The sequence below is a fragment of the Pelobates fuscus genome, chromosome 7 (assembly GCF_036172605.1).
Source record: "Pelobates fuscus isolate aPelFus1 chromosome 7, aPelFus1.pri, whole genome shotgun sequence".
In the NCBI taxonomy this organism is placed as follows: Eukaryota; Metazoa; Chordata; class Amphibia; order Anura; family Pelobatidae; genus Pelobates; species Pelobates fuscus.
In genome coordinates this window covers 105,936,297-105,950,531 of record NC_086323.1, presented here as the reverse complement: position 1 = coordinate 105,950,531, position 14,235 = coordinate 105,936,297, and positions in this window count along the sequence as shown.

Here is a 14,235-nt window from a genome sequence, read left to right as displayed (position 1 = left end):
CTGGTTGTAAGTAGGCAATCTAGTATATTATTCATGGCACTAATCTCTAATTTACCTCACATTAAAGAAACACTATAGTCCCCAGTACCACTGCAACTTAATACAGTGGTTCTGGTGTCTATAGCCTGTCCCTACAGGCCTTTTAATGTAAACACGGCGGCACTGCAGCACTGGCGTTAGTTAACATGGCAGATCATATGGGTGGGGCATTGTGATGTAACATGGGGGGGGGCGGCAAACTTTACTTTTGCCTAGGGCGGCAAAGATCCTTGCACCGGCCCTGATCTATTGTGTAAAGGTTTACAAACGTAATTTCACAATTTCCACCACTGATCGTTCCATTTTCATTATATAGGGAGGACATTTACCACTGGATAGGTTGCCTTGGTCTTCCAGGTTTGCAGTAGACAGTAACTATTAGGCATGGCTATTAGAGTAGGACTTGAAATTGTGAATCTATCTATCTATCTATCTATCTATCTATTTATCCAGCTATATTAGGTAACTATGGAAGGGAGAAAAAATTATAAAGGCCATTATGGCAGTTGTTGGCACATGCATGACTACCAAATTATGAGTGGGAATAACACAATATGTAGCATTATGATCCATGCATGGCATTGTGTAGTATTGCTACTGTGGTGGCAACCACACAGGAACTGAAGTAATCTACTTTTTCTAACCTATAGTTGTGTAGTTTTTTTCTGATTTCCTTCTACCACATTATTAAATGTATATGGGTATCTGAAGTAGATCTTTCTCTGGCATCATTTTTTTGGTTTAATAGGTCTACTCATCAATAGACATGAAGAACATAGTTGCTCACTGCGGTAAGGCCAGTTAGCCATGTACATGGATCACCTGCTTTGAGTGGGTGAACTTCAGTTTCACACCCCAATAAGTAGATCAATAGAACTCTGACAGGGAGCATGAACACAGCCCCCACTGACCACCAGGAATTTTATCCTCCCTGTCCGAAGGCTAGCATGAGCCCCCCCACCCTCCCACACACACACATATTACAACTAACAATCACATGTCTGGTGAGGTAGATATCAAAAGACAGAGCCACACACGACAACATTGCAAGCTACCTCAGAACACAACACACATAACCAAATCAAACACAGTATCACAATCTGCCTCCTCTTACAAACTTCATAAACAGCCTCCCCATAAACAAAATACTTCCCACACACAGTACAACCACCCCCCACGCAATAACACAATACTACAAGCAGCCTCCCCACACATACACAATGCACATAGTCACCTTGCACACAACATAAGCAGCCTTTGCACATGCAGCTTTCATCACACACAACAAATGCAGATTCCTACAAATCTTCGACACACACACACACATTGCAGTAACAGCACACAGTCAGACTGGTAGAGAGATAATTATTTAAAAAATAAAAAACTGATGGAGAAGGGAAACTGACAGGAAAGAGACAGAAAATTGAGACTGGGAAAGAAGTGTTATGTTTTGACAAAGTTCATATTTTTATTAACAAAAATGTCTGTTCCTGACAATATAGGCTGGCAGATGAAGTGAAACAGACACTGAAAATAAAAGTGGAATAAACCATGGGGAAGCAACCTGAATTTCGGCATAGGTCAGTATAAATGCATTTCTATTAATCACTTGTGGATTTCAATTGTATAAAGCTTAAGGGGTTACGTCAACACTTTTTGTTACTGAGGAGACTTTGCTTTACAATGCCATAGTGGGCATTACTTGTAGGTCCCACCCTCATTAAAGCCTGTGAATAAAAGCTTTAAAACATAACTGGAAACCAGCACTGGGTAAAGCTCACAGCACTGAGCTTCCCCTGTCCCATGGCATCTCTGCACTTATACGGTCTGTGAGCGGAAAAGTGGAATAGTGCTTGATGGAAGATATATCAGGCCTGATTTATTAAACAGCAGCCAGATAATTTTTTGTTAAATGCCCCAGGGAGAGAGGTTAAAGTTTGCAATATACATTGCGGATGCTCTACAAAACACGGGCGGAGCATTTGGAGAGCAGGGTGGGCCAATGCTCCAACAGCACTGGTTGCTGTGTACTGACCAGAATTTTGATTTAGCTTCAGAATTAACTAATTGGCACTCACCTTTAGCTGGTCAATTAGCAGACAGGCCTTTAAAAGAAGAGATTAGCCTGCTGCAGGGTGAGGGAGAACAACTATTGTGTTTATTGCAAAGCTATTTCGTTTTTTTTGGAAAATTGGTAAGTGGGAAAGCCACCCAATTACAGATATTGATTTCTGTCTAGTAAGAGCTCAAGTTAGAGCATTGAATTTAGTTTTGTTTATTATCATTTAAAGCAGATGTTTGTTTCTATCAAATAAAAAAGGAAAACTGAGCTAAATGTGTCCTGGACTTTGTATACCCTAGAAGGCTGTGGTTACTGCAAGATCAGTGACAAAATCCTACCTGTAAAAGAGGTGGTTTGTTACATATGGTGGAGAATGCGGGCAGCCACGTAAGCCTGAGGGTAGAAGTCATTTAAAACTCAACATGGAGGATGTTATCAAGGCTCTGATCCAATCTACCTCTGTGCAACAGGAGGCTAACAGGAGAGCTGCAGAAGACAGTGCAGCCCTGCAGCAACTGGTGCTGGCCCAGAGTCCTGGCCAAAACACAGATGGAGTCCTTGGTGAAACAGTGACACAAGCAGAGATGTTTAAAGTAGCCCGTGAGGAGCAGCAAAAAGTCACCCAGGTACTACAACAGGAAATCCAAGCTATCTCTGCAAAGCTGAATGGAGACCCTGATGGAAGATACCAGGGGCCAAAGGTGATTCGGGCGAGCCACTACCTTCAGAAAATGACTGCATCATATTCTTCTGACAAAGCCATGCGTTCCCAAATGTTTGACCTCATACACCTCGCACGGAAATGGCTACAACCTGAAATCCATTCAGCAAGTCACATTGTGGAAACATTAGTAATGGACTGGTTTTTGCGTGGTTTACCAGCTGCCCTGCATCGCTGGGTCAGCCAAAGTGATCACCATACAGCTGATCAACTGATTGCCTTGGTGGAAAGATATGTGGCTGCAGGAGAACTGCTATGTCCTACTTCACAGGAAAACCCCCACAATCCTAAGCCCCAAGATTCTGCAAGACCTGGTAAGACTGTTCAAGGTTTAAGGGGAGCTGAAGAGCTGCAGGTCTATACACAACACCAGAGGGGCATCCAGGTCTAATAGGCCTGAGAGAGGAACTAATTGGTTGTCAGATTTTACTGTCAAATGTTTCAAGTGCAAAGAGGATGGTCATATGGCCAAAGACTGTCCATTGAAAGATGAACCTATGGAATGCAATATGGGCAAAGATGAGGGAGCACGTTCATTTTTGGTCAACTGTTAACAATGACTATGATAATAACCCTCATAAATACTGTGTAACTGTGAATGGAAAAATGTCTAAAGCATTACTTGATTCAGGTAGTATGGTTACGTTGGTAGCAGAGTCTATAATACCTTGTGTAAAACCTGATCATGTACAGAAAATAGCATTATCTGTGTTCATGGTGATAAAAAGGAATACCCCACTGTGGAAGTAAATATTGGAACCCAGTATGGGAATTTAAAATACTGAGTGGGTGTAGTACCTAGATTAGCCCATGAGGTAGTGATCGGTAGAGACTTTCCACATTTTCTAGAATTATGGGCAGCTGTACAAAGGATAGACCAAAGTTTATCAGAAATTAGTCAATCTGCCGAGGATAATGTGTTCCCTTTTTCCGATATTGACTTGGGTTTTGACCACTGTGACAGAAAAAGAAGAAAATACTGCCCTAAACCAGTATTAATAGGAGAGAACTCAGCTCAAACTAGTGAGGAGCCTACTAATACTGCAGACAAGGATAATGACTTAATTGATATTGAGATCAGTCCGGGTAATTTTAAAAGTGCTCAGTGGGAAGCTCATGACTTGCTGGTATAGGACGCCCACCCAACTCTTTCGAATGGGCCTGTCACCAATGGCCAGCTGCTGTAGATGTGAGTCTGACGACGGTACGGACCTTCACATCTGGTGGTCCTGCCCTCTCATAGCACCCTTCTGGCAGCAAATACACGCAAAGCTACGAGAGCTACTGGACTCAGACATCCCGATGCAGCCTCTACCGATGCTCCTTCACCACACTGCGATGCCCCTAGGGGTCTACAAGAGATTGCTGATGAGACACTTCTTGAATGCCGCCAAGAGCTTGATCCCGGCTCGCTGGAAGACAACCACCGTCCCAACGGTTGCGAACTGGATGGAGAAGGTAGAGGAAATATACAGCATGGAGAGCCTCACGGCGGAATTGAGAGGGACGGGGGAGAAATGCACCCGCCTCTGGGCTCCCTGGATTGAGTACATGGCTCATAGGTCGGAGTGGGGGACCGAATAAATGGGTGAACGATGGCGCGTGCGGGGTTAGGGAGTGAGGTGCGGGGGTGCTGGCGGATTCCCCCCTTCCCTCCCCCCCTGCCCTGGCCGACATCCCCCTTCTTTTCCTCCCTCACCCCCTCCCCCCCCTTCTATTTTTTTTTCCTCTCCCTTACCATGCATGACTGACCTTACACCAACACAGCCCGGACAGATAATGGTCACTGACTTGTTAACGCAGAGTGCGGGGCCTAGACTTTCGAGCGCGCATTTGAATTGTCCACGACAGCACTCAGGTCATTACCTCAAGCCAAATACACAAGCGGAGGAAGAGATTAGTCCTCCACAAAAAAACACAATACCCTTACCCTACCTTCCCTCATAGTGACATAAAGAACACGTTCTAAAGTTCAGTTTGCGCAGTTGGCTCGGTTGTTCAGTTAACCACAGAGGCTGGATAGGGAAATACAGGCGGGAAAAGGGGAGTGAGCATTACCATATGTGCGGTAATATACTTGGAGTCTGTAAGCAGGTAGACTGCTTATTCTCTGTATACATGTATACTGTGCTTCAATAAAAATGAAAAAAAAAGTGCTCAGTGGGAAGATCCCACTTTAGTGACCGCTAGAAATGATATTAAAGTTGTAAATGGGGTTGCTAATCAGCCAGGAGAAGCACTGCCGTTCCCCTATTTTGAAGTACAAAATTACCTAATTTACCGTGTAGAAAAAAAGGATTCAGATATCATTAAGCAGCTGTTGGTTCCCCAGACTTACCAAAACATAGTACTAAAGTTAGCTCACAGCCACATATTAGGGGGACACTTGGGAGTCGAAAAAACTAGAGAGATAGTCCTTAGAAGGTTTTACTGGCCTGGAGTGTTTGCTGCTATTACAAACTATTGCTCCTCATGTCCTGAGTGCCAATACAGGGCTCCTTTCAAGACTTTTCGTAGCCCACTTGTACCCTTACCCATAATTGATGTACCTTTTGAAAGGATCGCTATGGACTTAGTGGGGCCACTGGTAAAGTCCGCTAGGGGACACCAGTATATATTAGTCATCTTGGACTATGCAACTCATTACAAAACAATTCCAAATAAAGGTGCGCTGTGTCTTTAAGACCAAAATATCTAAAGTGCCAAATGTGCAATATGTGATAAAGTGCAAAAATTTAAAGAGTGCACTTAAAGTGTTGAACGAATTTATACATACATATATGCGTCCTCTCCAATAGCAATGAACATATAAAAGGGAGAGATAAGAAACAATAATAGTGTAAATCCATTTAAAAAACGTATTAATACGGTGTTTTTGAACATTTTCACTCACAAAGATAGAGCAGTAAAAGCCTGCTCTAGCTGTATCATCTTCTTCAAATATTTCCTTTAAGGAAAAAGACAGCACGGACAAAAGATTCTGTTTCACGTATTTTAATGCCCAACTTAGCACAGGTACTCCACCTTCCTCTGCAGACAGTGTATAGTCAAACGGAATGGGTCGTGTATACTTTGGGGTGTCGACAAGTCCCTTAGTATTCCGCCGCTGTTTTCGCCGCTATTGCTGATTCCGACTTCTGGGAGGAGGGGCTTCCAATCGTACGTAACACGTGGTGCGTAATTTGCGTGATGACGCGTTTCGCCGTACTCACGGCTTCATCAGATCTGTCCGTTCACGTCCTCTTTAGTGTTTTATACACACCTCCATGGGTGTGTTCAGCTGATTGGCATCAAAAGTCTTTATTCTGAGCACACAAACACTTCTTAACAGTATATACTTCTTAAATACATAAGAGTATATATTTAAAAATCAACTTTATTTCACATATAAATCTGTTAAAACCTATTTATATAAAAGTCCATTGGCATTAAACTTATATCTGCCCAATATCAGTGTATTATAATCCAGAAAAAACCTAATACACGAAAATACATTTAACATTTAAAGAGACAGGATGTGCAGGATGTAGATGTAGTAGAAACGTGACTTTAAAAGGTATTAGTAAGTTTAAAAGTAAAACAAATGAGGCTGTAATTGAGCATATAGCTCAAATGCAGGATAGAATGGCCACCATCATGTCTATTGTCAGGGAACACATGCTGGAAGCCCAGCAGGCTCAGAAAAAAAGCTATAACCGTAATGCTAGAGTCAGAGTGTTCCAACCTTGAGACAGGGTCTTGGTTCTGGTTCCTACTGTGGAGAACACGTTTCTTGCGACTTGGCATGGACCCTATGAAATAATAGAAAAAGTGAGTGATGTCAATTATAAAGTCAGACAACCAGGAAGAAGAAAACCTGAACAGTTGTATCATATAAATCTGTTAAAGCCTTGGAAGGACAGGGAGGTCCTGGTTGCTTTAAAATCTTCAGAACCTGCTATAGTAGAGCCGGAGGTGAACGTATCTGAGACTCTGTCTGTACATCAAAAGCAAGAGGTCAGAGATTCCATCAGAAGAAACTGGGATGTTTTTTCGGTAGTTCCAGGAAAGACTAAGGTGATTAAGCATGACATAATAACCGAACCAGGGAAAAGAGTTAATCTCAAACCCTATATAATTCCTGAGACCCGGAGGGAGGTTATAAACTTAGAGGTTGAGAACATGTTAAAACTTGGAGTCATTGAAGAATCCCAGAGTAACTGGAGTACTCCTATTGTATTGGTGCCAAAACCTGATGGCACATGGAGCAGGGGCGGGCTGGGCCGGGGGGCAGGGAGGCAATTGCCCCCCAGGCCGCCCGAAATTCTTTTAGGACCGGCGGCGGCGGGCCGGCCCTTTAAATGCTGCAGCCGCCGAGCGCTCTGTAAAGAGCGCTCAGACGGCTGCAGCAGCTTTTCCCTCCCTCCCCTCCCCTGTAGCATGGCCGAGCTGGTCTCCGGTCCGCGGTCCCGGCCGGAGTGATGGGAAGGTGCACACTGAGTGTGCACCTTCCTGTCAGTCCGGCCGGTTACAGGAAACAGAGTGATGGGAAGGTGCACACAGTGTGCACCTTCCCATCACTCCGGCCGGGCACTGCGGACCGGAAAGCAGCTCGGCCACGCTACAGGGGAGGGGGTAAGAAGAAGGGAGGGGGGAGTAAGAAGAGGGGAGGGGGGAGTAAGAAGAGTGGAGGGGGGGGAATAAGAAGAGGGGAGGGGGGGAATAAGAAGAGGGGAGGGGGGGAATAAGAAGAGGGAAGGCGGGATAAGAAAAGGGGGGATAAGGGGAGGGGGAATAAGAAGAGGGGAGGGGGGAATAAAAAGAGGGGGGAATAAGAAGAGGGGAGGGGGGATAAGAAGAGGGGAGGGGGGAATAAGAAGAGGGGAGGGGGGGAATAAGAAGAGGGGAGGGGGGAAGTTAGTTCAAAAGTTAGTAAAAGTATCTTATTTTCCCCCTGGCTGGCAGTATTTTAATCTGGCTCAAACAGTAAAAGTAAAACATCCCCACAATGCATCCTGGCTTCCTCCCTTCTGCCCTGGAGATAATTGGAGAAGTAATCCAATTATCTCCCAGGTCAAAGACAAAACTCCATTACACATGTGGGGACCTAAATACAGGATTATGTTTTAAAATATATAAAGTTACTTTTTATACATTAAACACAGACATGTAACATACCCCAGATAGCTCAGGTCTGCGTGCACATTATTGGGTGAATGGCACGCAGACCACACAAATACAGTTTAATTGCCATGGAGCCAAAGTCTTTCCCATAGTCTTTCATTATATGAATAGGCTCCATGGCATAGCTATCTGGGGGTATCACTGCTCACACAGGGCAAGTACCGAATGGCCCCACTGTGTTTAAAGGGCCAGAATGAGTGACATGCACTCTGTTAGGGCCGAATACGTTTTTGTAAAAGGGCCCAATCTCCCAGGGCCATAGTCCAAAGGCAAGAGGCGGGCAAGCAGCCCCCTCCAAGGACACGTGGCGAGGTCGGTTTCGCCACACCCAGTCTGCTCAGCTCTGATGAATGGTACAAATTCCTACCTAATCATGGGTTGTGGGCTAAGCCCAGCTTACCTCTTTTTTTTTTTTTAATTTACAATATCCTTCAACATAGAAGCAAGGGTTTCTCTGTATATCTTTCTTAAAAATCTTATTATAGGTAGAATAGAAAGCCTGTACTGCTTTGTTTTGACTGAGATTACATGGTTTTAATGATTCTTTAAAAAACGTTCTTTAATATGCTTTGATGTACTGAGCATATACCCTCTGTAGGCAACTTGTCTTAACAAAAAGAGTTCATACACGATTTGCCTCACAGTTCATAACGAAAATGGGTGGTCTTATCTGGGAGAGGGGTGAGATTGCTAACAGAAAGCGTTGTGCCAGCCAGGCTGACTGTCAGCCTTCTGGCCAGCTCCACAGAAGGACACCATGCAGAGAGCTGAGGGCACCAGGACCATGTATAACCATGTCTAATGATGCTCTCATGCTGTGCTAACTTGAGTCAGTACCCTGGTGTTCTGGATAGGGTACACAAGCAGACATCTTGCACATGCAGCTTTCATCACACACAAATGCAGATTCCCACAAATCCTTGTTGTTGCTGAATATTAATATGTATTAATATTAATCATATTAATATATTCATAATACTATTACTGAACATACTCAGGAAGGGAAGTTGGCATGTATGTATTGATGCTTGCTGGCAGTTTGTTAATAGGTCAAGAAAGTTGTGAAATATTTATAGTGGTCACATGATGTGGTCATGTTGGCATTGGATTTCAGCAACAGCATGCACCCATTTCTACCCAGTCACATCCAGGGCCGGACTAGGAATAACAATTGGCCCAGACATTTTATAATTGCAGTGGCCCAATGAGAAGGGGCCATTTTGTCATTAGTGACATTAGTGTCACAAGCACAGGAGTATGTTGTCTCAATGGTCTTCCAGGGCAGACCATGTGCAGACCCTACTGTATAGCTCTTGCATGTTCTGCATGTTATGCAAAGCAAATTTAATGACACTTGTGTTGTGTTTGCTTGTGACTTAAACCATATGCTTGCAATATCATTTTAAATAGAATAACATACCCTCTTGAACATGTCAACATCTCTCTCATTATAATATGGAGCGACAGTGTCTATGTCTCCAAATCTCTCCTCTGTGTGTTCTCTAATATGTAAAAGTACACCTATTTATAACTTAGGTGTCTTCATTTTAGGGTTACCGTAGTTCATATATGAAAAAGTAACACTTTTTTATTTTTGTTCATTCTAGGGACCTCTGTTAACTTGGCAAAAATAAAGGCCAACAGTCTCTTACCGGACCTGCTTAAGATCACGACAGTGTGCGTGTAAGGGGTGCAGTGTGTTTGAGGAGTACAATGTGTGTTCGAAGGGTGCAATGTGTGTGAACTGTACAGTGAGTGAGGGGTACAATGTGTGTGTTTGTGAGGACTGCAGTGTGTGTGTGTGTGTGGGGGGGGGGGTGCAGCGTGTATGTGAGAGGTGCACTGTGTGTGTGTGAAGGGTGCAGTGTATGTGTGTGAGGATATAATGTGTGTGAGGGGTACACTGCATGTGTATGTGATGGGTGCAGTGTGCAAGGGGTGCAGTGTGTTTGCGAACTCTGCATGGGAAGTCGGCCTTGGCCCATGGCCATCACGGCCCATGGGCATTTGCCAATTCCATTCTGGGCTTGGTCATATCACACTGTATAGTGTAATGAATGAGAAAATCCAGGCATAATGCGTCATAAATGAAGTATCTCATCTGGGTGATCATAGTCTCTTCTAAAGCCATAATAAGAAGCAGATGCCAGGGAGGAATGCTTCATGCTCTGTCTGCAGAAAGCATACAACCAAGAGAGGCGGGATTTACTTAGTGTTGTTGTTGGTACACCAAATACTTGTCTATGAGACCCCTTACTATATTGCTTCCCTACTACCAATATGTGTTAGATCAGTTCTAAAGACTAGATTTTTGTCAGTATAAGCGAACTGCTATAATACAAGTACTGTAACAGATACTGAAGTCTTCTGTCTCTACTCTGACCTAGGCAAAGGCTGAATATCTCAAATGAAAATGTTGATGACCCCTAATGAGTTGTTGAGCTATTAATGTGAACTTATAAGGAAGGGTGTTACAATCTGTTCTAACTCACAAGTTTCCAAAGATTGTAAATCTAATCTCAACATGTTACTTACACTGAGGGGGCATTGAGGGGTCTCAATCTCTCTCCAAACACATTGACATCTGATAAAAATAGCTGGGCAGGAATTCCCTTCACAGTGAAATGTCAGCTTGCCACATATACAGACAGACTTTATGAAACATGCATTTTAAAATATTTCTAGGTGTCTGATCTGGTTAAAAAATGCATCAGTCAAACAAATATAACATACTTAGCATATCTCTGTGATTAATCTGCTTTGGTCCTGGGAGAGCAAACTGCTTTAACATATCAGCGCCATTAAAATGCTTTGGTTCTTAAAAGGATTGACCTCACTCTTTTCAAGAAAGGGAATTAAAAACACCATTTCATTTTGGGAAGGGTGTATTTGTTTAACAAATTTAACTATAATATTTTCTATCTGTAGCCATGATTGCTTGTTCAAAGCATATAAAAGAAGAGTTTAGATAAACACGGTGGGGTCCTTTGATACCAACGAAAATGATCCAACACTCGAGGGAAATAAGCGGATCAGATTTAATGTTGCTGTGATGCGCTTAGGGAAGCATATTTGGTCAGGCAAATTAAGCATTTAGTCAGTGAGTGAGCAGTGAGACAGTGAAAGTAGGAAACAGGTCGGACGGGGGTTATTAATGGTTAGTTACATGCCGTTTGAGCATTAGTCTCTGCCTTAATTGAAAACTATTAACATTAACCCCTTGTGGAATCACTAATGAACACTGAGTTCTATATTTCACACATCGTTCAGTGACAACAACTCAAAAGCTTCTGAAAAAGAAATGAAAGATAGAACAGGTTTTTCCTAAATTATGGGACATTTAATGCGAATTTAATGCAAATGTTAAGGCCAAAACAGCCGAATAGAAAACAAAGCTGACTTAGAGAACTATTCCAACTATTGGATTAAAAGTTTAAATACATTTTGAATACCTGACATTTCACAGCTTGGTGGATAATCCTTACAATGTTCAAATTAAGGTCACAGCAAATGTAATGTAGTAAGGTGAAAATAAGTATCTATGCAATTTGAGCAAACTGGTGTCTAATTTTAATGTACAGTGAAACATTTTTTGTGAACTTTCTATCATCAATTATTTTGGTTTAATATGCACCTGAACAATCACACACTGTATAAGACACTAGGTGCTCCATTCTGGTAAGAGTGATGAGCCACAAAACAGCCAAAGATATACATTATCGTAATTTTTGACTGTTGGCTGGCCACCACTAAGAAGCTTTTTCATGTACACTTTATTTTTCTCATATAGTAACCTGCTTAGTAATAGGGTACTTACCTTATTAATAGGGATAAGAATTTGCACATAAACATAACCTTAGAAAATGTTAGCGATAGGTGGGTTGATGAAAAACATGTCTAAAGTTGTATTGTGTGCAAAAACATTTTGAATTCCTTTCCGTATTGTGGCCATATTATGCACTCAGAAAATTATTAATGAATATGATGTTAAACACCTAAATGGTAAGATACAAAGAAATAAAAATTCTGCAATAATGATTTTTTATATTCAGCCAAAGGTCACCTTCAATCTATATAAAACTGCAGTAAACATTGTAAAACTCAGAGTTAAAAGGTTACCCTAAACACTATGCTCAGTTTAGTGATTTGAAGTGGTTGTGGTGTATAGAGTCCATATATGCAGCGTGTCTATTTGAAACACTTCACATAGAAATATATATTACACTCCTAATGAAGATGTAACTGCACCTCTGACAGAATCCGGGATGGCTAATGTTAAATCTGTGCATACTGGACTGTCATCAGCATGCACTGCATGGAGGTGGTGTCCTTGCCTCCCAAGTCTTCCTCTCAGCCTTTCTTCCAGGACATCCCTCTCCCTGCAATAAATGGGGGTAATGTCATCAGAGGAGGATCAGGCTACAGGGTGAACTTGGCCTCAGTAAATTCTTAATTTGTTTTTGTTTTTTACAAGGGGAGCCATATTTACTCTAGCCAAAAACAGTGCTAAAACACTGTTTTCAGTTTGAGTAACCCTTTAAAGAGACATTTTAAGGTTAGCTACATATATCATGTAACGGACGCTCTACAGACCAGTAATGGATTACTTTATTTTAAGTTACCGTATGCCGTTCTCTTCAGTATTATTGTTGTATACACCCAATTACACGAACAACCAGGATCATATATTCGTGTATACGAACTAAGACCACCCGGCCCTTGGCGTGTACCGCCACTTAACCTTTTTCACCTTTGAAACAACCGAACGGACGACCACCGGGAAGCTGCGGTTTGCGGTTAACCACAAACTTAATTGACTGCCTCGCGGTGGCCTCGTTCGTATACTATTTCACCGTACTCAAACTCCCGAACGAGGACCACCTACACTCCAGCGTGTGTCCTAAATCAGAACGTTGAGGCTGCAGTTAACCGCAGGCTAATTGCCCCCTTCAGGGCGGTCTACGTTCGCTTCCCGAAGAGCTGGGACAACCATCCACTGAGCGGTATTCGTACAGCAGGCTACCCGTTAATCGCTCCAGGGGTTTTGGAGCCAGGTCCCGCTCGCCTATTCACCGATAGGAAACATGGCCGCCATCTCATGTTCGGGACAAAGAAACACGAAAGGACTTGTATGCAAGAGACTGGCTATACCGTTCGTGAGGTCTGAGTGCTATTCGTCTATATGATGCGCTCAGACCTGAGCTATCTAATGAATGGTAGAATGTAAGGGGTGCCTACTAAAATGTTATAAATATGTATTTTATGCTGTTTTTACATATTTGAATAACACGTGGGATTCTGGGTACGTGGAGATAATTTAATTGCTCTAACTGTTGAAATCATTATCTCCAAGCTGGGCGGTGACTATTTCAAACAATGCAGTGTACTGTCATTGGTCAACTGTTTGTATTGTCCCTGTATCCCATCAGGTCCAGAGGGGGCTGTCCCTGGACCGGGGGGTTTGCATAAATAGCTGTGTCCATGTGCCATTAAAGCCAGTTCGTGTTTGACCCTCAAATCGCAGCCTCGACTCGTTTTGTGGGAACCAGGGTTTCCTAGCTATACTAGAGCTAGTGGGATTGTTATATATTCGTGGGATTCTTATGATATGCTGAACGGAACAGCGCTTCTCTCTCTCCACACTCGGGAACCAGGACATCCAAGCGGTCCAGCCTTCAACTAGCTTGGAGGTAACCGTAACAATTCAAAAACAGAGAATATGAAAACTAAAAAACAAAAGCTTAGAGAAGCTCGTTAGCTTTCCCTTTTGTAAATCCCCACTCAGGTCTCAACAATTTTTACTCACTTGTGCCATTACAGAGAGAACCTATTCCATCAAATATCAGACTGATCCCACCCATAAGGGCAGTCCAGAACCGAAACGCCAGCAAGATTCCTATGCACAAGATACACAGCAATGCAGGCCGATTATTTCAGCCTTCGTTGGCCCTTGCTAGGTGCAGGGCCGGCGCATCCATAAGGTGGCACAGGCAGCCGCCTTAGGGCGCCAGAGCAGGGGGGCTCAAAACTCCTAATCCCCTGCCTCTGGCTGGGGACACGGATTTTTCTAATTACCTTTCTCCCTGCAGCCTGCAGCCATCACACAGCAGCAATTGAAGTTGGTTGGCCTCTCCTGATGATGTCAGGAGGAGGGGGCGTGACTTTCACTGCTCTTCTCCCAGACTCACCAGTGGATGGGAGAAGAGCAGTGAAAGTCACGCCCCCCCCTCCTGACATCATCAGGAGAGGT